General features: G+C 42.8%; 1 pseudogene; it reads left to right on the top strand.

The window, feature by feature from the left end:
• The first annotated feature begins 20,922 nt into the window (after positions 1-20,922).
• On the top strand, positions 20,923-23,887 carry LOC140222142 (uncharacterized; annotated as a pseudogene).
• Positions 23,888-24,300: the final 413 nt, after the last annotated feature.

The following is a 24,300-nucleotide window of genomic DNA, read 5'->3' on the forward strand; positions in this document are numbered from 1 at the left end:
AGGAGGAGGAGGCGACGGGTGGGGTGGGTTCAAATTTTTGGTTTGCCGCTGGGCGGGCGGGCGGGCGCGGCGGCTCTCCAATTTTCCCCACCACTTCCTCCTCGCTGCTGCGACGCGGAAGGGATGGGAATGCGAATATGCGATGGGATGGCCCGGCCGGGAAGAGGGGGAGGGGTGGTGGGCCCCACCTCTCGACCTGCCCGCGCCTCTCCGGTAAAACTCGCCAGAATGTCTGACTGCCAGCCGATCCCACCTATGCCGGGACTCACCGCTCAGTGGCTGTGGCGTCGTAACGGGAATCGTGAAAGAAGGTTTTCGGAGTGTTTCGGGAAGGGAGCGCCAATTGGAAAGACGGGCAGTGGGGAGAGTCGTGGGCGGCTTCCACGGAGTGACGCCTTTGCCCTCGCTCTGATTAGGGCTCCGTTTGGAAGCAACAAGATTTTGAGAATCTAGAAGTTAAAATCTGATCGGCTTCTAATCAGGTCGGATTCTGGAGAAGATTCCGGAATCCAGATTTTCAGAATCTGATTCTGGATACAAACGGAGTCTTGATTCGGTAATGCTACGCGTCTTACATCCGTCGCGAGCACAAATCGTCGGATGCTCCCACAGGCCCACCGCCCACGCCCACACGTCTATCCTCTTCCTCCCCACACAACTTATCCCATTCACCCCTCCTCTCTCTCCATGATGGCGCTCGCAGATGCCTCATTAGCGGTGGTGCTTGCCTCTCGCAGCTCCCTTCCCACGCAGCGCTACCTTGTCGCCATCCGCGGTGGTGCTCGCAGATGCCTCCCGCCCACCGCTAGCATCGTGGGCGACCTGACTCTTCCGCTCAAGATGAATGTGACAACGGCAAAGTCCAGATGTTTCATGTATTTATTTTATTTGTTTCAATTGTTCGTTTCTCTTGTTACAGATTTTGTTCACTTTTCTGGGATTTCTATTCTGATTTTTGCTTGCTCCTAGGATTTGTGATGTTTCAATATTTAATTTTGCATGTTGCAAGGGTTGATTTGAGATGTTAAGGTGGGAATTGGTGTTGCCATGGGGGTATCTTTCTTCCTCGCCGGCTGACTTCGTGAAGGCAACGCTTTCATGTTGCAGCTCAATAAATTTGATGTTGTAGTAGCTTTGTTATGATGTTTCAACTGGATCGATGGAGATGGTGATGCCATCCATACTTGCATCCATATATATTTCAACGAGTAAATCGATTTGTTGCGGTAATATTTTCTTGATGTTGCATTAGCTTTTTATTGGATGTTGCAAAATGAATTGTTGCGATAGATTTATTCGAATGTTTCAGAATTGGATCCGGTTCTATTTTTCTGTACAACTCAACTGGATCGATGGAGATGGTGATGCTATGTTCAAGGTTGCAGTAGCATTTTATGGTGTCGCATGTGCCTTTTTTTGTTGTTGCAATAAGTTTTCATTGATGTTGCGGCAGTGAGCGAGTTTTTTTTTATTCTCGATGCTGCACAGATTATTTTATAATGTTGCGGATGCGATTTTTTATGGTGCATGAACAATTTTCCCATATTGGCATCTTCTCCAAATCTCCAACCAATCATCTCTCTATCCTCTGAGCTGCGTGACGTTGGGTCCCCCCTCTCGTGCGAGCTGCCTGATGGTGGGTGTAGGGTAGGGACGAAGCACGAAGCAGTAGTATAGGAGCTCATGGTGGTAGGACGATGTGCGTGTGTGGACGGTTGGGTAATGATTAACATGGGACCCACCGTCTGACAGCTAGCACTCAGATCGGGGCATCCAGGCGCTAGCAGTACCAGATTTGATTTGATCTGATTTCACACATGGCTTGCCATTCCGTTGTTTTCACTCTTGTCCACGCAGTTTTCAAATTTGGTCAAACTTGAAAATCCTTTAAGATAAGCAAGCTAAATTTTTTTTGAAGAATTAAATGGAGAGCCCTCTGATTTGGAAGCGAGGAAAGGGACGGAAGGGAAAAAATGCTAGAAAAGAAAAAAAAGAGAAATAACAAAATGATTCAAGGGAATTACAAAATTGAGTTACCAAGTTTGGCGACCTCCTCTGCCTCTAAGATGACGACTACAACTCTGGCGAGTTTTGATTTGGGTTAAGGTTTGAGTTGGGGAGGGGATGATTTGTGCCTATGGAATCTAGAGGGATGGCCGAAGAAGCAGCCTGGCTCGGCAGAGGTGGCGGGGTGTGGGCGGTAAGGTTGGTTGGCAGTGGGGCCACCGGCGGGGTGGAGGAGGACATCCGATGGCCGGTGCGTGTGGCAAGGGTGAGGAAGAGGAGTGATTAGGAAGGGCGGGGGAGAGGATGGGGGAGATGGGTGGAACGCCACGGCAGCTTCCGTGGGCAGCGGTTTAGGTCGATGGATCGGCGGCCTCAGGACGGAGATGAAGAGGGTGGCGGCGAAGTAACGGATCCGAACAAAGGTGGAGGAGGACAGGGAGGGGAGGGTGAAGGGCGATCCTCTCTGACAAGGATGGAGGGCAACGGTGGAGAGCAGCGGGGGCGTACAAGTGTTTTTTTTTTCTTTTCATGGGGACGAATGGACGAGTAGATAAGGGAACGGGGGTGGGGGGCTCTCCACCAATTCTTAACGGAAGAGCCATCTCCCACTAGCAGCCTCTAATTTTTTTTAGATTTCATTTCCTTCCCGGGCATCACAACGTTAGTGTACAAAACTCGTAAATTTCTCTCAAATTTTGGAGAGGAGCTTCAAGAATCCAAACAATGTGATCAACCTCTGGGGTTCTGCATCCAAGCGGAGGAAGCCTTCAAATACGATAAAAAAATCATTATAAAAATACCATAAAAAATTGATCAATGATGCCGTAAGTCACACTAGAAAAAAATTACGCTTTGTGATAAAAAATACTCTTAGTACAAATATACTGACATCACAAAAACTTTGTGCCATAAAAATTATTGCAGTGATAAAGCAATCAATACAAACATTGTACTCTTTATAAATGGATGAAGTGTCGAACATATGTATAGCTTTTAATTAAAAAATAAGGGAACGTGTTTCTTTTTAAAAAGCTGTTCAATTTGATTGTCAGATCCAGGAGTTAGGACAGGAAACGGGGGAGACCGAGCAGGCAGTACCAGCCTTCCAGGCTTCGAAATGACACGACGACGACAGTCGACGCTGTCCTCTTCCTCCCTCTCTCTCTCTCTCACGCACCAGATCGAAGAGATCCTCAAGCAACCAGGCAGGAACACTGGGCGGCCTGTACTTTCTCAGCCTGGCCCACGAGCCAGTACCGAGCCAGCCTAGCCAGGTTCGAGATGTTAATTAGTAAATCTGCTGCTCGTGGTACTGATTAGGCTACGATGGTGTTTGATAGGCCGTACAGTAGAGTAGCCTTACCGTAGAGTTATCACCATCCGTCTTCTTCCTCTCGCTAACGACAGCACTCTGCTGCGGGAGCCTGCCCTCCGCGCGCCACACGCCCATATGCGCTGCCGCGCCGCACGCCTGGCCGCGGGAGCTCGCCCTCCGCTCGCCGCCGCGGCCACTGCAGGCTAAACGAAATCATGTCAAGAACCGGAAAAAATAGCAGCAATTAAACGCGATGCATGAAAAACCAATAAAATAATTTGCATCGCACTGTCCGTGGAACCAATAAAAACAATTTGCATCGCACTGCCTGTGCAAGAAGTAGGCAGGAGATGCAAGTCCAATAAGAAGTGGTGGTACCTTGGGGCTGCCCATGGAGGCCAATGTCCTTCACGGCCTCCAATTTGGCTTCCTCCAAGCTGAGGCAGTTCCCCATGGGAGCAGCAGTGTGGAGCCCGGTTGGTCGACGCTTCCTGTATCTCTATCGTCTCCTCTCTTCTCCTGGATTCCTCCTTTGTTTTCTTGCGCCTCCGGAAGTTCTCCTACGACCGCACCGCCTGCGGAGCTCCCCTGGCCTCCCCATCCTCGGCGTGCTACCGCTCGTCGGCATAGGACATGGCAGCCGTGGGTGCCCGGTGGTGGAGACGGCGGTGGGCCGCGGGCACGAGCGCGTATTGACGCTCACTATTGACACATCTTTACCCCTGTTTATCTTCAATAATGACATGAATTTACTACCTAAACTATTAATTACACCTAATAAACCGTTCATTTTCACATATGAAACATATTTTGGAGGATGTTCTGTTTTTGCAGGGAATTGGACCCAAAAGTATGTTTTTGGATAAAGCACTAAACGAACATCAAACCAGATGAAGACGGAGGCCAATGGACCCACGAAGGGCCTAGGCCTAGAGGAGCCCAGCGGATCGGCCTAGGGTCTTCTGGAGCCTTCCGACGTCCATGTTTGACAAGCAATCCTCCGAGATGACTTAAAGGCTAAGTTTGTGAAGATATGGCAAGGATCATTTCGGGATCAAATAGGATTCAAAGAAGATCAAGCGGAGATTTGGAAAGTCATTGAAGATCAATCTCATCCCGAAGCAACCGACGTGTCAGGCCCACATGCAAGTGAAAATAAGACTTCAAAGCACCAGATGAGACTTGGAGACAAAGCAAGACGCGAGGGGCCAAAAGGAAGGCCCAGGCTGATTGGCCTGGGGGTTTCCTTCGCCTCCTCGCCTTCCAATTTTTACCACGCGCTCTCTAAACTATAAATATCCTGAAAAATCCATCGAGCCTCATATCCAAGATGACATACTCGACGTGAAGCATCAGAGAAGCAAAAGGAGCTTGAGGGACACCTCTCCGGAGGGCAGAGGGCCGTGCAGTTGTTAGGGGCTAGCGTAGGCGAACCTCTGCTGGCGTGATCACCCTGCGAGGAAGATCACGCTGGAGTTCTGGAGCTAGAAGTCATCAAGATCAAGGCAGGATCCGGTGGTGATCTTGTGATGTACAATCATTCATGGTGAAGTAATATATGTATTCATGTTCTTAGCGATCTAAGTATCTCCTTTGATGGTTTTATGCTTTATGGGTTTTGCTTGCTTTTCAATCTATGAATCGATGATAGATTGCCTAAGGTGTTCTTGTGGTCGTGGTGACCAGATTTGCATGCGTGATCTACCGATGAGTATGACATGTTCTTATGATCATGCCCTTAACCTACTTGCGCTGCTAGAGGTGATCATGACAGGATCTTTCTTGTGTAAGGTGGGGGGTTTCGGGATCCAGACCGGAGGTGTAGATTTAAAGATGCTTTTTACTAAGATCATTTCTATGTTGCGTTGCTATCCATGCTTAGAATTACAACATATGCATAGTATAGGTTGCTCTAGATTGGTTACCTTTGCTCTATCTATTATCTGTCTGTACATGCTTAAGTAGATTGGATCTGAATCTCTCATAAACACCAAGTTAATAATAACAATGCTAGTTGAAATAGATCTTGTGCTATAAGTTTCATGGATTGATAAACTTTGGGGGAATACTCTGAGCGAAGAGCTACAACTGATCCGTACGCTTGCGGTTCACAAATTGACGTGCTAACAGCCGTCAACGAGCTTTTTTGGCACCGTTATCGGGGACTAATAGTCAAGTTCTAGTTTAACTATGCATCTGTAGATACAACTTTTTGTTCATGATTTTTCAATTTGTTCTTTTTAATCTTTTTGTTTTTGTGCAATCTCAATCAAAATTTCAGATCTAGTTCTTATATATATGTGCTTGCTTTCAGTAATGCTAATAGGAGATGGACGGCTACCTCTCCAACAACTCAAAAAATTTTGTGGATGATTCAGAAAAACTTTACAGGTAAGGAAAACGTTTAGCACAAGCAAGAAAGTTGGAGATCGAAGCTTGAGCTGTTAAGAAAGAATTGGAAGTGTCGGAAACATCATCATCATCTACTCCATAGTCAACACCACCAACAAGTCCAGGAGGAGGAGCAGTTGCTCCAGAAGTACCGCAAGCACCTGGAATAGGAGATCAACAATCAGAGCAAGAGCCTACTATCGGGGAACTTTCCATCCCGAACATCAATGACTTACCTATCCATGAACTGGGCGGCGTCAGCCGACCGTTTGGGATTGATACTTCAAGACTGAGCATCTTGCAGAGTTCACCCTTCACTGCCAAGGAGGATGCTAATCTTCATCCACAAGCGTTTACGCAGCTATGCAACACCTTGGACGTGGATGGAGTTACTCAGAACCAACTAAGGGAAAGATTGTTCGCTTACTTTCTACTTGGAAGAGCGCTTCAATGGTTTTACGCTCTACCGGTGGCAACAATTCAGAATTGGGATGAGTTGATGAAGGCTTTCTTAACTGGACATTATTCGCCAGCCAAGACTCAAAATCTCAGAAGCAGGATAGCTACTTTTGCTCAATATGCTTCCGAAACAATTGCTGAAGCTTATGAGTGCTTCAATGACTACGTCCGTGCAGTTTCACACCATAAATACTCGAAGAAGGACCTAGTACAGAAGTTCTATCAAGGGCTGACACCAGCACCAAGGGCAATTATTGATGTATCGGCTGGAGGATCAATTATAGACCTCACCACAACTCAAGCTTTCAAGTTATTTAAGAAGGTTGCAGACAATGATGCTTGGGCATCACTGGGCATCTATTCCCAGCTCAACCTTCTGGAAATACACAAGGAGTGTTGCAGGTGGAGCGTGATCAATTACTTGAAGGAAAGATCGACTCGCTAATGAGGAGACTGGAAAAGATGGAGATAAAGGAAGCTCAAGCTACAGACTTGAAGGCAGCAGAAATAAGATCAACATGTGAAGAGTGTGGCGACTACGGCTATGTCGGGAAGAACTATCCAGAGGAAGCAAAGTTGCTAGACTACATGAAGAAGGGAGAGTGGTTTCCACCATCCAACTATCGGTATGGATAGAATAGACCTTAATTCAATGCAAGCTCATCCATTCAGAACACAATACCTCTATACATTTAGCTAAAGGAGTTCACAGAGGAGGTCACTAAGTTCAAGGCTATGGATAAAATTATGGAAAATATTGACAGTAAAGTGACAGAGGTCGGAAGTTTAAACCACCAAGTGATGAACATGATGAAGATGCTAGAGACTCAAGTTACATAGTTAGCTGGGCATTTTACGAGCAATCAAGGGAAATTACCAGGACAACCGATGAATCCAGAGTTAGCTAAAGCTATTCAAACTTGCTCAGGCAAGGAAATAGAGGATTCAGAACATTGGGCGGGAGCTAGGAAGTCTAAACCAGGCACAGAAGCAGAGATGACTTCAAAGGAGAAGACACCTACCCCAGCTCCGAAATTGAAACGGAAGAGCTAGAGTTTGTGATGGTCGATCAAGATGACACAAAGATTCTGCCAAAGAAACCACACTGTCGTCTAGGTAAAACTGACGAATAGTTTGAAAAGTTTGTTGAAGTTGTGCACAGGTTGAAGATCAATATGCCACTACTGGACGCTCTACAAGTTCCATCATACGCTCGCTACTTTAAGGATATCCTGATGAACAAGCGAGAGATTCTGCAGTTCACTATAGATCACATCAAGATGGTAGAAGAGTGCAGTGTTACAATCGCTAATCAAGCTCCTGAGAGGAAAAGAGATCCTGGATGTCCAACCATCCCATGTTCAATTGGAGCATTGATGTTCGAAAGGGCATTATGTGATCTTGGCACAAGTGTGAGCATCATGCCTAAAGCTGTGTTCGAGAAGCTACGCCTGCCGGAGCCGAAACCAACTGCTATGTGCTTGGAGTTGGCGGACAACACCGTTCACTATCCTAAAGGTATTGTTGAAGATGTACCTGTGAAGATCGGGAATCACTTTGTCCCTATTGACTTCCTGATACTCGAGATGGGAGGAGGAGCTAAATCCCCACTCATCTTGGGAAGGCCCTTCCTGAAGACCGCAAGAGCAAACATAGATGTTGGGAGGGCGAGATCAAGTTTGACATCAATGGCACTATGAGCGCGTTCAAGTTTTGCCCATGCTTTGAGGTATGCAACATGATTTCTAGCAAGTATATACCGCCACATCGTCGTGTCAAGCAAGAGGAGACGAACAAGAAGGTAGAAGAAAAGAAACCAACAGAAAAATTTGCTATCATCCAGAAGGAGGAAAAACGCCAACCTGTGAAGATCAAAAAGATAGCCAAGCTTGTGCCTGCATCAAAGCCAAAGATGGTGAAGAAGTGGGTGCTGAAAACTGCAGCGCCGACACCGAGCGCTGGTCTGAACTAAAGAATTGAAGAGTCTAGCTATAGACTATAAACGAAGCACTTTGCGGGAGGCAAACCGATCATCGAGTCAAGAATAAGCTACTGGGAGGACAACCCTGGAGTCATTTGAAGAGTCAAGTAAGTGAGTCACAGATTTTGCTACGTCATACCTGGTGAATATTTAATAAGTTGAACCATCATCCAGAACAAAATTTGGAGTTTTATTCGCTCAGTCATTTTCTATTCCTCTCTTTTTCATAAACCAATGACTTGAGCTATCCTAATTTTTTATTTGATTTTTCTTGGAAAACCAGAACCATATATACCTATCCTATAGACTTTTCATCTTGAACATGATGTTTAGCCTGACTTGTTTTCATGATAAACACACGAGTAGAGCCCGCATTGTTCTTACTTTGTAAATTTTTTACGCATGCTAGGACTCGCGTGACTATAGAATTTTGGTTTGCTTAAACTTGTAAAACTCATGAGTTTTCTTAGAAGTAGAATTTTTCTGAGCCATATTTATTTATTTCATTCAAAATTCTCCTCTCACTTTTGGCCAAAATTAGAACCTAAACCTATTACCCCATGGTTGAAATCAAAATTGCTTCATCTCAATTCATGAGAATGAACGATACCAGTGCAACCAAAGTTAATGTAGTCGGAAGTTCTTTTGACTTAGAAATAATTTTGATGCTTAAAGACTCCTCTAAAATAATTTTGAACTCATTACTAGCTCTGAGTTAATTTTTATTTTTTAAAATTAGATGAGGATTAAGCATCTAAACATGATTTGGAGCGTTTATGAGCTTCATTTACACTAGTGGTTGATTTTGTGACCACAGGAACAATCATGGAGGCACTCTCACCTACCACACATGCATCAAGAAACAAAGAGTGGCTTGCCATACTTGTTTGTTGAAGCTCAAAGGATAAGGCATTGAGTCAAATTGAGAAAACAATAAGGCTATAACACATAGGTGCATGATTTTCAACAAAGTGCCAACACAAAGGAGTGGAGGAGATTGATTTGGAGCTGCCCTTCGCATGAATGCTGAATTTTTTAGTACAATGATGATCAAGTGGCCATGTGAAGGAAGATGGAGACCAGGGAAGGTGAGAACACGCTAGGGATCGACCTGGTGTGCTTCAAGCCGATCGACCTGGGGTGTTTTTAAGCCCCCTTGTAACACCTCGGGTGTTAATCTTAGGATTAGAAAACTTCATTAGTGCATAATGAGCATCATGCCATTACATCAGTTTAAACTTTGTTATTGACATTTATTGTTCAAATGCAACTTTGAGAACAAACTTCAGTTTTTGTAATATAATTGTGGCTCCTTTTATTTTTTTTAAATACTTGATAAAAAAAGATGAATTTACAGAATTCTCCCTAATTTTTGGGGGATGTGTGCTAGTAATAAAAATTCAGTGAAATTTCAAATTCAATTGTTTTACTTTTCAAATTCTGTGCAATGCTTTTTAGCTCTGCAATTGGTTTAAGCTTCATTGTGTTCTTTGTGATTTTATCTCCCGAATGGGTTGTTTTGGGGGATTATTGGTCAGTAGTAGCTTGCTCTTTTGAAGGAGGAAAGATCTTTTCACAAAAATTGCGTGGGCCCACCCGTCGCCCTCTCTTTCTCCCTCCTCCTCCTTTTTCCCCTCTGGCTCCTCTGCCATTGCCCTTTGGTCGCTAGCCGGCTCATTGCCACCGCTCGCGTCTGCGTCCACCCGCCCGGCTTGGCAGTCAACCGCACGTGCGGATCAAAACCCCGTGCAAACCATACTGCCAATGTCCCGTCACCACCGGCTCTGTTGCGCCATGCTGCTGACGCCACGCCACACCATCCCCACCATTGCTGCACCTGTGCTCGCCACTGCTCGCGCCTACGCCATGCCGTTGGTGGCCAGGGCGACCAACAACTGCGCGCTCAGCTTTATCTCCTCCTCACCTGGACGGTCTCACTCTCCCTCTCCCTTTCACCCCACCCCACGCCCAGGACCCAGAGCAAATCGAATCGAGCGAGCTCCTCACACCTGCCGGCCAAATCCACTGCCCCTTCCTTGCCATTTTCAAATCATTGCCGCCCACAGCTGCATCACCTCCTAGGCTCCACCCTCCACCACCTCTTGCCCACCTCCATGGCCCAAAACGCCATGGATTGAAGCCTCCCGTGCCGCCATTGCCGCCATCCGCCCAAGCTCCACCCCATCGCCGAGCTCCACCTTCCCAGCTTCTTCTGCTCCAAGAAACAACCAAAACCGAGCTTTGGTGAGCCCCCGACCGTGATGTGCTTGCTGTTGAGGCAAACCATTCAAGTTCGCGCACTCAACCCAGAGCATGCCGCCGGCCATGCCTGCCACTCACCGAGGATAGGTCTAGGGTTTGGTATTCGGGGAGGTAAAAGAAGGAGGAGGTGCACTTAGGTGTGGGGAACATTCTGGGGTAGTCTCCAGGGTGGGCCCCCCCGCCTTTGCACTGGCGTGGCCGCGCCACCGCCGTCGTCATGCTGGCGTGTGTGCGTGCCCAAGGTTGAAGAAGGGGCGGGGTGTTGTATGTGAAGGTAATAGAAGTCTAGGGGGTTATGCATAAAAGGTTTGTGTTTAATTGTTAGGAGGAATTTCTTCCAGGGCCTAAGCGCTAGATGTGAGGTCCATTTTGAAAAAGGAAGGGCAGATATTTTAGGAAATAAGGTTCCAAGGGGCCTCGGTGTGAAAGTAGTTTAGTTAATATTTGTAAATCTTGACTGCAACTTGTGAAATCCATAGGAAATCATAGAAAAAGGTAAAAATGCAAACTAAATTTGGTCGCTTTCCTGATGCTCAGTTCTACCTAGGAAAAATACTTGTTCATGTGAAGTCTATATTTTTGTTGCTGATTAAAATGCTTGTTGTTTAATCTCCTTCTTTTGGAATAAATAGCTCGAGTAATCATAAAATTCTGATAAATTCAGAATAAAATATTCCTATGTTGAGAAGTATTATGGGAATATTGTAGAACCAAATTGCTTATATAACTTTAGATATAAATTATTCTACATATCTACAATTTTGCAATGTTTGATTTTTAATAAACTCTGTGGAAGTCCAATCATGCTGAAGTTTTTACAGTAATGTGTTTGTGTGATTAGTAAGCTCCTATAAATGATTTATGTTCATATAACACAGAATACTTCCTGAATAATTATTCTTTCTATAAACTAGTTTAAATTATTAAAAATAATTGCTGCTAGAATTATGGGCTAGTAAATTATTTTTATGCTCTTTATCTGGAGCATGTTCATCCCTGAAAAGTTTGGTAGCAGAATCTCTATGGTTGCTTGTATATGTCATTTATTTGACCTCTAGTATGTCATTTCTATAGTTTCAGTCCTAAACATGTTTTACCTAAATCTTTTTGCCATCATGACATGCTAAATCACTTATTTAGGGCCTCGTATTCATGCCATGCCACAACCAAAGTTACTAAAATATTATTGGTTTAGTTTTCTAATGATATGTATCACGTGAAAACTCTAGTGTTTCCTTGCGTAGATAATGATATACTTGTATGCTCTTCTATTATCTTTAAATGTTGTATGATTGAGTTGCTGCAAAGTTAACTTGATGTATGATTGAGTTGCTGCACTCTCTAAACTTGACTTCATGCATGTGTCATCACCTTTCAATCAACTCAGACATATGCATTTTCATGTAGATAACCCACTAGTCGACGGTCTTTATGAACTGATCGCCGCGTCCGAGAGTGAGCAGCGTGAAGCCTCTCCAGTTGAAGCATCCTAAGACCTGAACCAAAGTTCAGAAGAGCCCAAGGCTAGTGTGGAAGGCAACCCTCGGAGCATAACCCCTAATTTCAAAACTATGCAATTATCTTAAATACGTGTTTACTTTATACATTAAGTTCTTAGGAGTTGAATGGAACCTTAGTTGCATGATCCCTAGGACTCCCAAGTTCAAATACTAGTATGTGTAGGTCAATAGAAGTGTCATGCTTAATTAAGAACAGTAGAAGTCGAGTGATTGCCTGTCGCTCGCGAGACATAGGACCTTTTGATATCTATGGCAAGTTACTTGAGAATGAATCACTGATGAAAGAAAAGTTGGAGACCGGGCGGAGATAGAAATGAAGTTGAAGTTAGTATTGTGGTTACGCTCCGCCTGTGTCAATTAAGGTCTGTTCGTTGTGGCCCTACTGATCGAGTTGGAACTGTACTATACACGTGTTGGAAGTAAAATGTAGTTGAAACTGTTAAACCTAGTACCTTAGGGCGCGATTGCAGATTGAGTTGGTCATGTTTCCTATTCGTGTGCTAGTCAGTAACTCACAGCTGGCCCGGAGAGGTACCGATGGGGATTAGCACTCGAGGGTCACAGGAGTTCGCAACTGTCATCATTCTCTAAGGGAACCATTTGCCATATGCGGCTCGACGGAGCATGCATATGCCGTGTGTATAGGTCCACCTTGCAAGGTTAATAGATCGAATCGATTCGCCGCCGCTCTCGGTTAAGAGAACCTTTATCACTACGTCACATCGTAGTAAGATGTGGAATAAAAGGAAATGAGGAATGATGTTGATATTGTTATTTAATCAATTGTTTTTCCACACTAAAATGTTTTGAAAATGTTGCTCACTTAGAACGGTTAGCTCAACTTAATTTGGATGCTAAAACTTTAAAGTAAGGATCCACTCTTAGTTGCTTTTTGGCAAAACAAACCCCTCAGCCAAAAGCCTTTCATACTAGGAGTCGGTTAAGTATATACCATAGTCGGGTAAGTCTTGCTGAGTATTAGTATACTCAGCCTTGCTTTGTTGCTTACTTTCAGGTCTTAGTGAAGAAATGATAGAGTTGGTTGCCGGTCAACCTTGGGATGGCCGTCCTTTACCTGAGGGGTGGTCGGTTGAGTGGTCTCCGACCTCGCCTTGAGGTGGTCGCATGTTGGATGACATGTTCACGGGCTACTCATGTTGTCATGTATCTTATTCGCGCTTTATCGTTTAGACTTCCGCTGTGTTTTACTTAAGAACTCCGGCTTGTAATCTTTTGTGAATTTCAAACTCAGTTTGTAAATTAATTAAGAACTCTATGTTTGTAAACTGAAATATCATGTTGTATCGTCTACGCTCACCTTCGTGTGAGACTTATTGCATGTTGTTTCGATTGAGGTAATCGGTGGTTGAATCGGGCTTGACCCGACGGACTGTCGGATTACACCATTTTAAGTGTGCGTGACCGGATTAACCATTAAGATGATGGTTAATGCACTTAAGCCAGTTTAATTTGTGGTGGTTCCGCCACACCCCCATGGTGCCCTTTGCTAGGTAACTCACTCACCTCCTTGTGCATCATATTTTTTAATCCAACACACCAAGAGCACCTCTGCATAGCCTCTGAAAATTTCGAAACTCTACTCATACACAAAAATTGCAGCAAACAGAAATTTCAGCAAGCACCTCTTGCTTGTTCTTGCTCTTGTGCATTTTCTTGTCAGCAAGAAACCCCGGTGGAGTATTTTCCTTGAAGTGTGCAGAAATGAGGAGTATTGGAAGGTTTTTTGGGAGGACGAAAAAGTCATGCTCGTCGGCCGAAGCATCATCCACATCGAGTGCTTCGCGGTGGCACTCGGTCTCCGAGTCACCGCGAGGCATGGATGTCGAAGCGGCACCACCACGCAGCGATCATACGTTGCTTGGTGGGATGACTAAACGAAGCTCCTCCATGCGGTTCGATGAACCGCGTGGAATTACCGAAGCCGCGCCGGAAACTTCAAGGGGAGCAACTCGCTCTCATGGGGGCTTCACCGAAAAGAAGTTGGAATACGGCTTCATGATAAAAAGTAAGGAAGAGCAGGAGCTATTGAAGAATATTGAAGGGAGAATCGTCGCCAACCATGATTTTGACAACGACTTTCTTCGGGATATTGGATTTCATAATGATATTTACAAGCTCATGGGAAATATTGGGTGGATGCAATTTGCTCTTAATGGCCCTGTAAGTGTACACAAGGATGTGGCCGTGGAGATGTTCATGACTATGAAAAAGGTCGTGCAATTTAACGAGGAGACAAATAAAGAAATTTCATAACTATCCTTAGAATAAATGATGAAGTGAAGATTATTACATATGGAGCAATCACAACACTGCTGGGTTTCAATCCAAAAGGCCAAATATATGGAGAAGTGGAAGAAGAAGATTTAATGGAATTCTGGAAGAAAATTGCAAAGGAAGAAAACAGGCAATGGGAAAATATTTGCAATCCCATACTGCAACTATTTAATTTTTGGATGAGCCACCGCGTCTCGGGAATAATGAAGGAGACTAAAATTACTGACTCCGAGATGAACTAGCTTTATTGTGTGGTAGTGGGAAAGAAAGTAACTTACCCCTCCTTGTTGACGATAAACAAATGGCTTGCTGAAGCCATGATAGGGACCGGAACTGTTGGGTCGGGTTGCTACCTGACCATGATTGCATCCTTTTTGAAGCTAGATATATAAGGGGTCCATGAGTGGTTCATAAAAGGAGGTAGCATTGACACTAGGACAATGAAAAATGCACACTTAATTGGTGGCGACGGAGAGAAAGGATGTACAGTAGAGTCATAAATTTAAAGTTGCCTGACAGAAGAATGGGGATTTACCATGTGGGCAAGACTAACTGGTGGGAAGAGGAAATTTTATTTCCCACAAAGAAAGACAAGAGAGGACAGAGAATAGAAGAAGACTCATCATCACAGGCAGCTCCAGAAATACCAGTGCCACCACCTTGCTCAAGCTACTAGTAGACGGAGTTTCATAGTGCACCAAGCTACGAAGGAGTCCATAAAGGATGCAATAAGAACAGTGGCTGGAGGCGCCTACAGGGGCATGGGCACAAGGCCTATATGCATCACAATTTCAACAGCCGGCGTATCCAGTACGACTAGAATTTCAGCAGCCGGCGCAACAACCTCCACTAGCACCATATGCTTTCCATGGTTATATGCCACATTTTTTCTAGGGACCCCCATCACATGCTCCATTGTCTACTCAGTACGACCATTTGCCACAGCCATAGAGAAGTGCACGCATTGTAGGCGCATATATACAAAGAAATTTAGAAGATGTAGGTACTGTGAGGCATGCCACTGACAGAATTAAGAATAGCAACGCAACCATCGCCTATCAGTTCAGCATGCTAGGGATTGTGCCTCCAGATCAGTATCAAGGTGGAGCGTAGGGGCACTACGAGCCGGGGTATCACGAGTACCAACAGCAAGGACACGCTTTGTAGGGAGAGCCGCACTACACCCGCCGCAAGATGACCTGGACTAGAGACCGAAGGGGACGAATAAAAATGCACACGTGTGGTTTGAGTTTTATTTTATTTTCTTTTTATTATTTATTTCAGCATGTATGTTGGGTGTGCGTAGTATTTTCTATTTTCTATTTTGTTTTATTTTCTCTTTATTTTCAATTTGTGTGTTTCACAATGCCATGCTTAATAAAATATGCATAACCTGAACCTAATGATATGTGATTAATTGTGATGGTTTAAGGTCTTTTCATGTTGAAAGATGATGATAGTTGCCGCTTTGTTTAAATTTTATGCTTGGTTATTGCACCATTGAACTAATGCTCTCTCTAACACGAATTGGCATAAATACCGGCTTATCTTTTTGTGGAGGTTATGATAATTTGGACCCATATATTTGTTTATTGCTCTCCCTTTTAAATAGATCAAAGGCTCTTTTATTTTTTATTACAATTCATGCTAACCTTGTCAATAATCCTTTTTGCATTTGGTTTACCTATCCAAAGCCCAATATTTATTAGCTATAATTGCAAAATTTATTTTTTTGATGAATTGATTCAGGATCTGCTTTTGTGGTATGAGACTTAGAAGATGGTCATTCCTTTTTGTATAACCTCTTATTACTAGCCTTTCTGTCTATACATTGTGAATTTCTGCAATGGAAAATTTGCAAACTTCGCTGGGCATCCAAACCTAAACCCAAATATCATTTTTGTGACTATCTTCTTTACCACAATCCAATTTGAGTATGGAAAATATTTTGATCAAGATTCGGAAGATTGTTCAGTGCCTTTTTATGAAAATCAAGACTTGGAGGCAACCACCAGCGCGTGGAATAAAAAGCATAGGAAACAGAGGCCAGAAGGGGCCAAGCCGAACGGCCTAGGGTGTTCCCCCTCTATTGCCTCTGAAATTTGACGTGGACGTCCCTCCAATGGAGTAAGATAATTTTTTTTAGAAGATCGAAGATTTTGGTGCTTATATCAGCGTTTTGGGTTTCTTTCTTTTCATGCTTGAGGACGACCATCGTCTAAGCATAGGGGGAGAGTCATCGCATTATCTCTGACTACTGCTGAGTAAGTAATATGTTGCAAAGAGTTCTGAGGAGCAAAAAATAAAAAAATATATATTGTGGAAAAATAAAGAAAGAAAGAAAAAGGAAAAAGGAAGAAAAAAAATGATGATGAGAAAAGTAGAAAAAGAAATAAAATACTCTTCAGTTCTTTGAGCTTCATAAAGATCCCAAGTGCTTTCAAGATTAAGGATTACTTCATACTCATTATTCTAACCATGTGCAATTCGATTATAAGGACTTCATTTGTGCCTCGCGATCACTCTTTGCCCTTGCACATGTCCACTATCTAAATATGTGTGTTCATTCTCTCCCTCTCCATAAACAATTATTTTTCATGACCTTTTTGATAAGTCCCAGGAAGATCCATCAGAAGTCATTCTTGTTTTGATAATATCCTGATTATAATATTTTTACTAGGACTAACCTTCCCAAAGATCCATATGAAACCTTACACATATTTTATGAGTGATGACAGGTTGAAGAAGTTTTAGCATAGGTTTGAGAGACTTGATGAGCTGAGAGAACAAGAGAAATTGCAATGAAGTTTAAATTGTTGATCTCTGTTCAGTTTCTTTTTGAAAAAGTTTTTATTGAAAATCTTCTGAGGTTTGTATAAAATTGAGAGAAAAAGAATAAATTTATTGTGGGATGTGCTTAAATGATATGTTTCCTCCATATTAGAGAAGGCTGGTTGCAACTTGTATATTAATTGAACACTGAAAGGCAATTCTGATTTCTTTTGAAGACTTACTCGAGGATGAGGAAGGTTTAAGCATGAGAGGATTGTTGACGCTCATTATTGACACACTTTTACCCATGTTTATCTACAATAATGAGATGAATTTAATACCTAAACTATTAATTACACCTAATAAACCGTTCATTTTCACATATGCAACATATTTTGGGGGATGTTCTATTTTTATAGGGAATTGGACCTTAAAGTATTTTTTTTGGATAAAGCACTCGAGAAGCATCAAACCAGACGAAGATGGAGCCTAGCGGGCCCAGGAAGGGCCTAGGCCGATCGGCCTAGAGGAGCCCAAGCTGATCGGCCTAGGGTCTTATGGAGCCTTCCGACGCCCATCTTTGGCAAGCAATCCTCCGAGATGACTTAAGGGCTAAGTTTGTGAAGATATGACAAGGATCACTTCGGGATCAAAGAGAAATCAAAGAAGATCAAGCGGAGATTTGGAAAGTCATTGAAGATCAATCTCACCCTGAAGCAATCAACGTGTCATGCCCACATGCAAGTGAATATAAGACTTCAAAGCACCAGAGGAAACTTGGACATGAAGCAGGACGCGAGGGGCCAAAAGGAAGGCCCAGGTCGATCGGCCTGGGGGTTTCCTTCGCCCCCTCACCTTCCAATTTTTGCCTTGTACTCTCTGGATTATAAATATCCTGAAAAATCCATTGAGCCTCATATCCAAGATGACATACTCGACATGAAGCATCAGAGAAGCAAAAGGAGCTTGAGGGACACCTCTCCGGAGAGTAGAGGGCCGTGTAGTTGTCAGGGCTAGCGTTGGCGAACCTCTGCTGGTGTGATCATCCTGTGAGGAAGATCACGTAGAAGTTCTAAAGCTAGAAGTCATCAAGATGAAGGTAGGATCCCGGTGGTTATCTTGTTATGTACAATCATTCATGGTGAAGTAATATATGTGTTCATTTTCTTAGCGATCTAAGTATCTCCTTTGATGGTTTTATGCTTTATCGGGTTTTGCTTGCTTTTCAATCTATGAATTGATGATAGATTGCCTAGGGTGTTCTTATGGTCATGGTGACCAGATTTGCATGCCTGATCTACCGATGAGTATGACATGTTCTTATGATCATGCCCTTAACCTGCTTGCGCTGATAGAGATGATTGTGATAGGATCTTTCTTGTGTAAGGTGGGAGGTTTCGGGATCCGGACCGGAGGTGTAGATTTAAAGATGCTTTTTACTAAGATCATATCCGTGTTGCTTTGCTATCCATGCTACAACATATGCATAGTCTAGATTGCTCTAGATTGGTTACTTTTGCTCTATCTATTATTTGTCTGTACATGCTTAAGTAGATTGGATTTGAATCTCTCATAAACACCAAGTTAATACTAACAATGCTAGTTGAAATAGATCTTTTGCTTTAAATTTCACGAATTGATAAACCTTGGGGGAATACTCTGAGAGAAGAGCTATAACTGATCCATACGCTTGTGGTTCACAAATTGGCGTGTTAACAGCCGCCAACAGCTTGGCGGGGACGGCGCCCGTGGTTGCCGTCGTGGGTTCAGTGGCCGCGACGCTGGCGATTGAGATGGAGGCACGGGAGCATGTGGTGGCGATGGGGGCCTCCAACGCTGGTGTGGCCATGAGCTTGAGCTCGACCTCGATCTGGGCAGTGAAGGTTGGGGCTACGGCGGTGGGTGAGGAACTGGGGGTCACCGCAACGCCCGCATTGCACGGAACGAAGGTAAAATGCGTTCCACGTCGTGCAGGTTCTACAACACTTTGAGAATCGTGCGATGTAGCCACGTGTCCTGGTCCAACTTACCAAATAGGCCATGTTGCAGCCCATGGGCCTGGCTGAGAGCTCGTCCGGCCTACCAAACGCCTTCAATGCAAATAATTTGCTTCGTCCTATGTCAGCCGGTACTAATGTGCCACCCCACCTTAGTACCGGGTGGGAGCACTAACTGGTACTAATGTGGATCCTTTAGTACCGGTTGGTGCCACCAACCAGTACCAAATTTCCTCCTATAAATCCTCCTTCTTCCTGTCGAAGCCATTCACCACAGCTCAAGCTTCACCCTATCCATGGCGCCATAGGGAGGTGCTGCGGGATTGAAGAACATTTCTTGGGTATTTCACTCATTCAAGTGTTCTAAAGGTTAGAAAGTTTGTCCTCCCTTGATACATAGTTAGTATACTAAGTTTTATGCTTTAGAGCTAGAGTAATTTGTGATTTTTAGAATAAGGTACAATGGAGAAATTTTTCCTTTATATGAATGTGTTATTTAGAGCTCATATTTGTGATTTTTTTTAAATATACGCACCATTTTTTATGGGAAATTATAGGAAATTGTAGGAAATAATGTTACCTTAGAGAAAAATTCTTGAAGTAGGTAGAATTTATATAAAATCATGTTAATTCATAGAAATGAATAAAAATAATATTAATTTCTCGCTAATTCAAGAATTTTTCTATATTCTCTAGCTAATTCAACATTTTTGCTACAATTTCTAGCTAATTCATATACTGCAAAAATAAAAAAAGGGTTAACATGATTTGAATTAGTCAAAGATATTGATATGAGGTTAGAGAAATAATTTCATAGCTTAGTATTTTTCAAATATGAGATAAATATATTATGGCAAATCATAGAGATAATAAAATTAAATAGAGGTACGTATTTTTCATTTGTATGTTATGTTTGAGCTAAGTAAATTGTGGGGAAAATATATAATTTGTTCCTAGTTTAGTCATTTGCAAATATGAGCTAAATAAATTGTGGTACATAGAGATGACTTCTACTACTGGCGGTAGTGGCAATGGTGGGGGGCGATTGTCGTTCCTCTCGCGGCAAGGGGAAAACCATAGTTGGCTCTTATGATAAGCCGAAGAAAATGAGCACGTGGGAGAAATCAATGTTTCGTTATTTGCAAAGATATCATGAAGATGCTGTTGCGGCGGGTCAGGAACCTCCTTTTGGTGGTCGTTATGCTCCACCGCCAGTCTCGTATGTTTCAGGTCCCCCGCTTAGTACCACCGTTGTAGGAGGTACAAATAAACCACCGGACGAGGCTGGGTCAGCGAAACCTTCGTCTTCGCCGCCAAAGGATGGTTAAAGTCCTCCCAGATTGTACTTGGTGGATGGTTTGTCGTAGTGTATCATGTTGTTTGGGTCTGAAATTCAAATTTGTGTATTTCTATCTAAACTTTCAGCAACATTTGAGTTTGTCGTAGTGTATCATGTTATTTGGGTCAAAAATTTAAATTTTTATATTTCTATCTAAACTTTCAGCAACATTTCAGTTTAATGGTATTTGTTTCATGTTTCTTATGTTTCATTTATAATTGTATGGATGATCAGAATATCTTTGGTTCGGTAGTATTTTATAAATGGATCAGCAATGGATGTACATCGCAGACAAATGTTCCATGGAGTATATTAATGGCTTGCGTGGTTTTCTCGATCAGGTAGAATCTAACAAACCGCCGTCCGGTTTCATTTGTTGTTCATGAAAAAATTGCAAAAATGAGAAGGATTACTCATCCAGAAAGACTATTCATGCCCACATATACAGTTCTGGATTCATGCCTAGCTATTTTGTTTGGACCAAGCACGGGGAAAGAGAAGTTGTGATGGATGATGATGATGATGATGAAGAAGATGACAACAATCCTGACTAGATTCAAGGAGGTATGTTTGCAGATGCTCCAATGGGCGAGGCTAAAGAAGAGATGGGCGAGGCAGAAGATCCTATCGATGATCTAGGTCAGGTGTTGCGAGATGCAAAGGAAGACTGCGAGAATATGAAGGAGTCAAAAAAGTTCGAGCGTATGTTAGATGATCATAAGAAAATATTGTACCCAGATTGCAAACAGGGGCACAAAAAGTTGGGTACCACACTGAAAATGCTGCAATGGAAGTCAAAAAATGTTTCTGACAAGGATTTTGATGAGTTAATGAAAATCATAAAGAACATGCTTCCAGAGGGGAGAGAATTGCCGTCCTCAACAGACGCAAAAAAGGTTGTTTGCCCTCTAGCTTTGGAGGTACAAAAGATACATGTATGTCGTAATGACTGTATCCTCTATTGCGGTGAGGAATATGAGAAATTGGAGGCTTGTTCTGTATGCAAAGCGCTGCATTATATGATCAGGCGAGATGACCCCGGTGATGTTGAGGGGCAGGCCATCAAGAAGAACATTCCTACAAAGGTAATGCGGTATTTCCCTAAAGTACCATGGTTGAAACGTTTGTTCAGAAATAAGACACATGCAAAGTTGATACGTTGGCACAAAGAAGAATGTAAGCAAGATGAAATGATCAGACACCCCTCTGATGGGTACCGGTGGAGAACAGTTGATAGAGAATTTTCCCGAGTTTGAAAAGGATGCAAGGAACATACGGTTTGATTTAAGTATAGATGGATTCAATCCATTCGGTGAGTTCAGAAGTGGTCATAGCACTTGGCCTGTGACCTTATGTATGTTCAATCTTCCGCCCTGGATGTGCATGAAGCGGAAGTTTATTATGATGCTGATAATTATCCAAGGTCCAAAACAATCAGGCGATGACATTGATGTTTACCTAATATCATTGGTTGATGAACTTCTACTGTTATGGAAGGAAGAAGGTGTATGTGTGTCAAATGAGGACAAAAAGGAGACTTTCAATCTACGAGAATTGTTGTTCATAACCATCAATGATTGGCTGGCATTGGGTAATCTGTCTGGATAGTCAAGCAAGGGATTTCGAGACTGCACACACTGTTTAGATTATACATGCAGCATGTATTTGAAACACTGTGGGATGATCATGTATACGGGCCATCATCGATTTCTTCCTACTAAGCACCGGTTAAGAAAGAAAGAGAAGCATTTTGAACGGGAGGAAGAAAAATGTATTAAGCCTGTTCATCGTAATGGTAAACGTGTATTTTCTATGATAAAGGATGTGAGGGTAGTCTTTGGCCAGGGCTCTAGTAGCCAACCTATTCCGAACGACGAGGACAGACATGCACCCACGTGGAAGAAGAAGTCTGTATTTTGGGAGCTACTTTATTGGGAAGTCCTTCAGGTCTGTAATGCAATTGATGTGATGCACGTGATGAAAAATCTTTGCGTGAACGTGCTTGGCTTCCTAGGTACATATGGAAAGGTAAAGTATACAATTGAAGCACGTTGGGATCTGAAAAGAGAAATGATGGACATTACTTGCATCTTGCCAGTTACACTCTCAGCAAGGAAGAGAAGAATAGCATGTTTGAGTGCTTGAATAGTATCAAGGTCCCATCGGGCTACTCTTCGAATATGCAGGCAATAATATATTTTAAGCAGAAGAAATTCATAAATCTAAAGGCCCATGACTGCCATGTCCTGATGACACAATTGCTGCCTGTTGCCCTGAGGGGTATTCTACTAGAGAATGTAAGAATGGCAATCGTGAAGCTATGTGCATTCCTCAACATGATTTCTCAGAAGTTAATTCATCCAAACAATCTACTAAAGTTGCATAATGATGTGGTGCAATACCTTTTCAGTTTTGAGATGGTCTTTCCACCTTACATCTTTAATATCATGACCTACCTTCTAGTCCACCTTTGAAGAGATTTTTGTTCTTGGTCTTGTATTTCTACACAGTATGTTCCCTTTCGAGACGTTTATGGCAGTTCTGAAGAAATATGTTCGTAATCGTGCCCGTCCGAAAAGAAGCATCACAAAGGCATATGGAACAAAGGAAGTCATCGAGTTTTGTGTTGGCTTTATTGATGTCCTGAGTTCGATTGGAGTCCTTGTATCACGCCATGAGGGGAGACTGAAGGGAAAGGGCACACTAGGGAGGAAAGCTTGGATAGACATCGATGAGGATACATTTCATAAAGCACACTTCAAGGTTCTGCAATCATCCCTGGTCGCTCCATATATGGAGGAGCACAGGGCTACTGTACGGTTCTCAAACCAAGGGAAGACTAAGGCCTGGATTACACATCATCACATTGACACTTTCGCCTCTTGGTTGCGGCGACGACTAATGGGTGATGACACGATTGAAGAACAACTAGCATGGTTGGCTAAGGGTCCATCTATCTCAGTATTGACATTCCAAGGATACGAGATAAATGGGTACACATTTTACACCAGAGCCCAAGACCAAAAGAGCACAAACCAAAATAGTGGTATCCATATAGATGCAATAGACAACAATGGAGAAAAAGATAGATACTATGGTGTCATTAAGGAGATATGGGAACTTGACTATGGACCTTTGAAAATCCCTCTATTTCGGTGCCAATGGATAAAACTTACTGGAGGAGGCGTAACGACAGACAACTATGGAATGACAATAATGGACCTCAATAAGATTGGATACATAGATTAAACCACTCGTCCTAGCCAATGATGTGACTCAAGTTTTCTACGTGAAGGACATGTCGAGCAAACCAATAAGGGTGCTACTAAGTCAGATGACCAGCCAAAGCACCACATAGTTCTTCCAGGGAAAAGAAAAATCGTTGGAGTTGAGAACAAGACTGACATTTCAGAAGATTATGACCAGTTCGATGATCTCCCTCCATTTTCAGTCGAGATTGACCCAAGCATCATGTTAGCCAAAGAGGATGCTCCATACTTACACCATGATCACAAACCAAGGAACATTCATCAAGAGCCGGGTTATTAACGTTCCATTAGATGATGTTGCGTAATGTATTTGAACTATTATGTTGTGTTTTTGATTATCAACAAAAGAATTAATGTAATAACGCATTGTAATGATATGTCATGTATCCGTTGGGTTTATTAACAATACTATTTGCAAAAAAAACTCACCCTATTAAACAAGAACTGATTTTTGCATGGTTAAAATATTAAATATTTTGATTTTTTGTAGCACCATTAAATATTAAATAATAAATTTACATACAATTAAATAAGTACATGATTAAGTCATGGTAAACATGTTAATAACACTACATGCACTATTTTTCTAAATTTTGCATGGTCAAAGTATCTATTTTTTTCAAATTTTAAAGTCAACATAAGTATTATGACCATTATAACCTATTACTAAGTTAAAAAATAAGAACTTTACCA

Source organism: Setaria viridis, chromosome 3 (genome assembly GCF_005286985.2).
Source record: "Setaria viridis chromosome 3, Setaria_viridis_v4.0, whole genome shotgun sequence".
Classification (NCBI taxonomy): domain Eukaryota; kingdom Viridiplantae; phylum Streptophyta; class Magnoliopsida; order Poales; family Poaceae; genus Setaria; species Setaria viridis.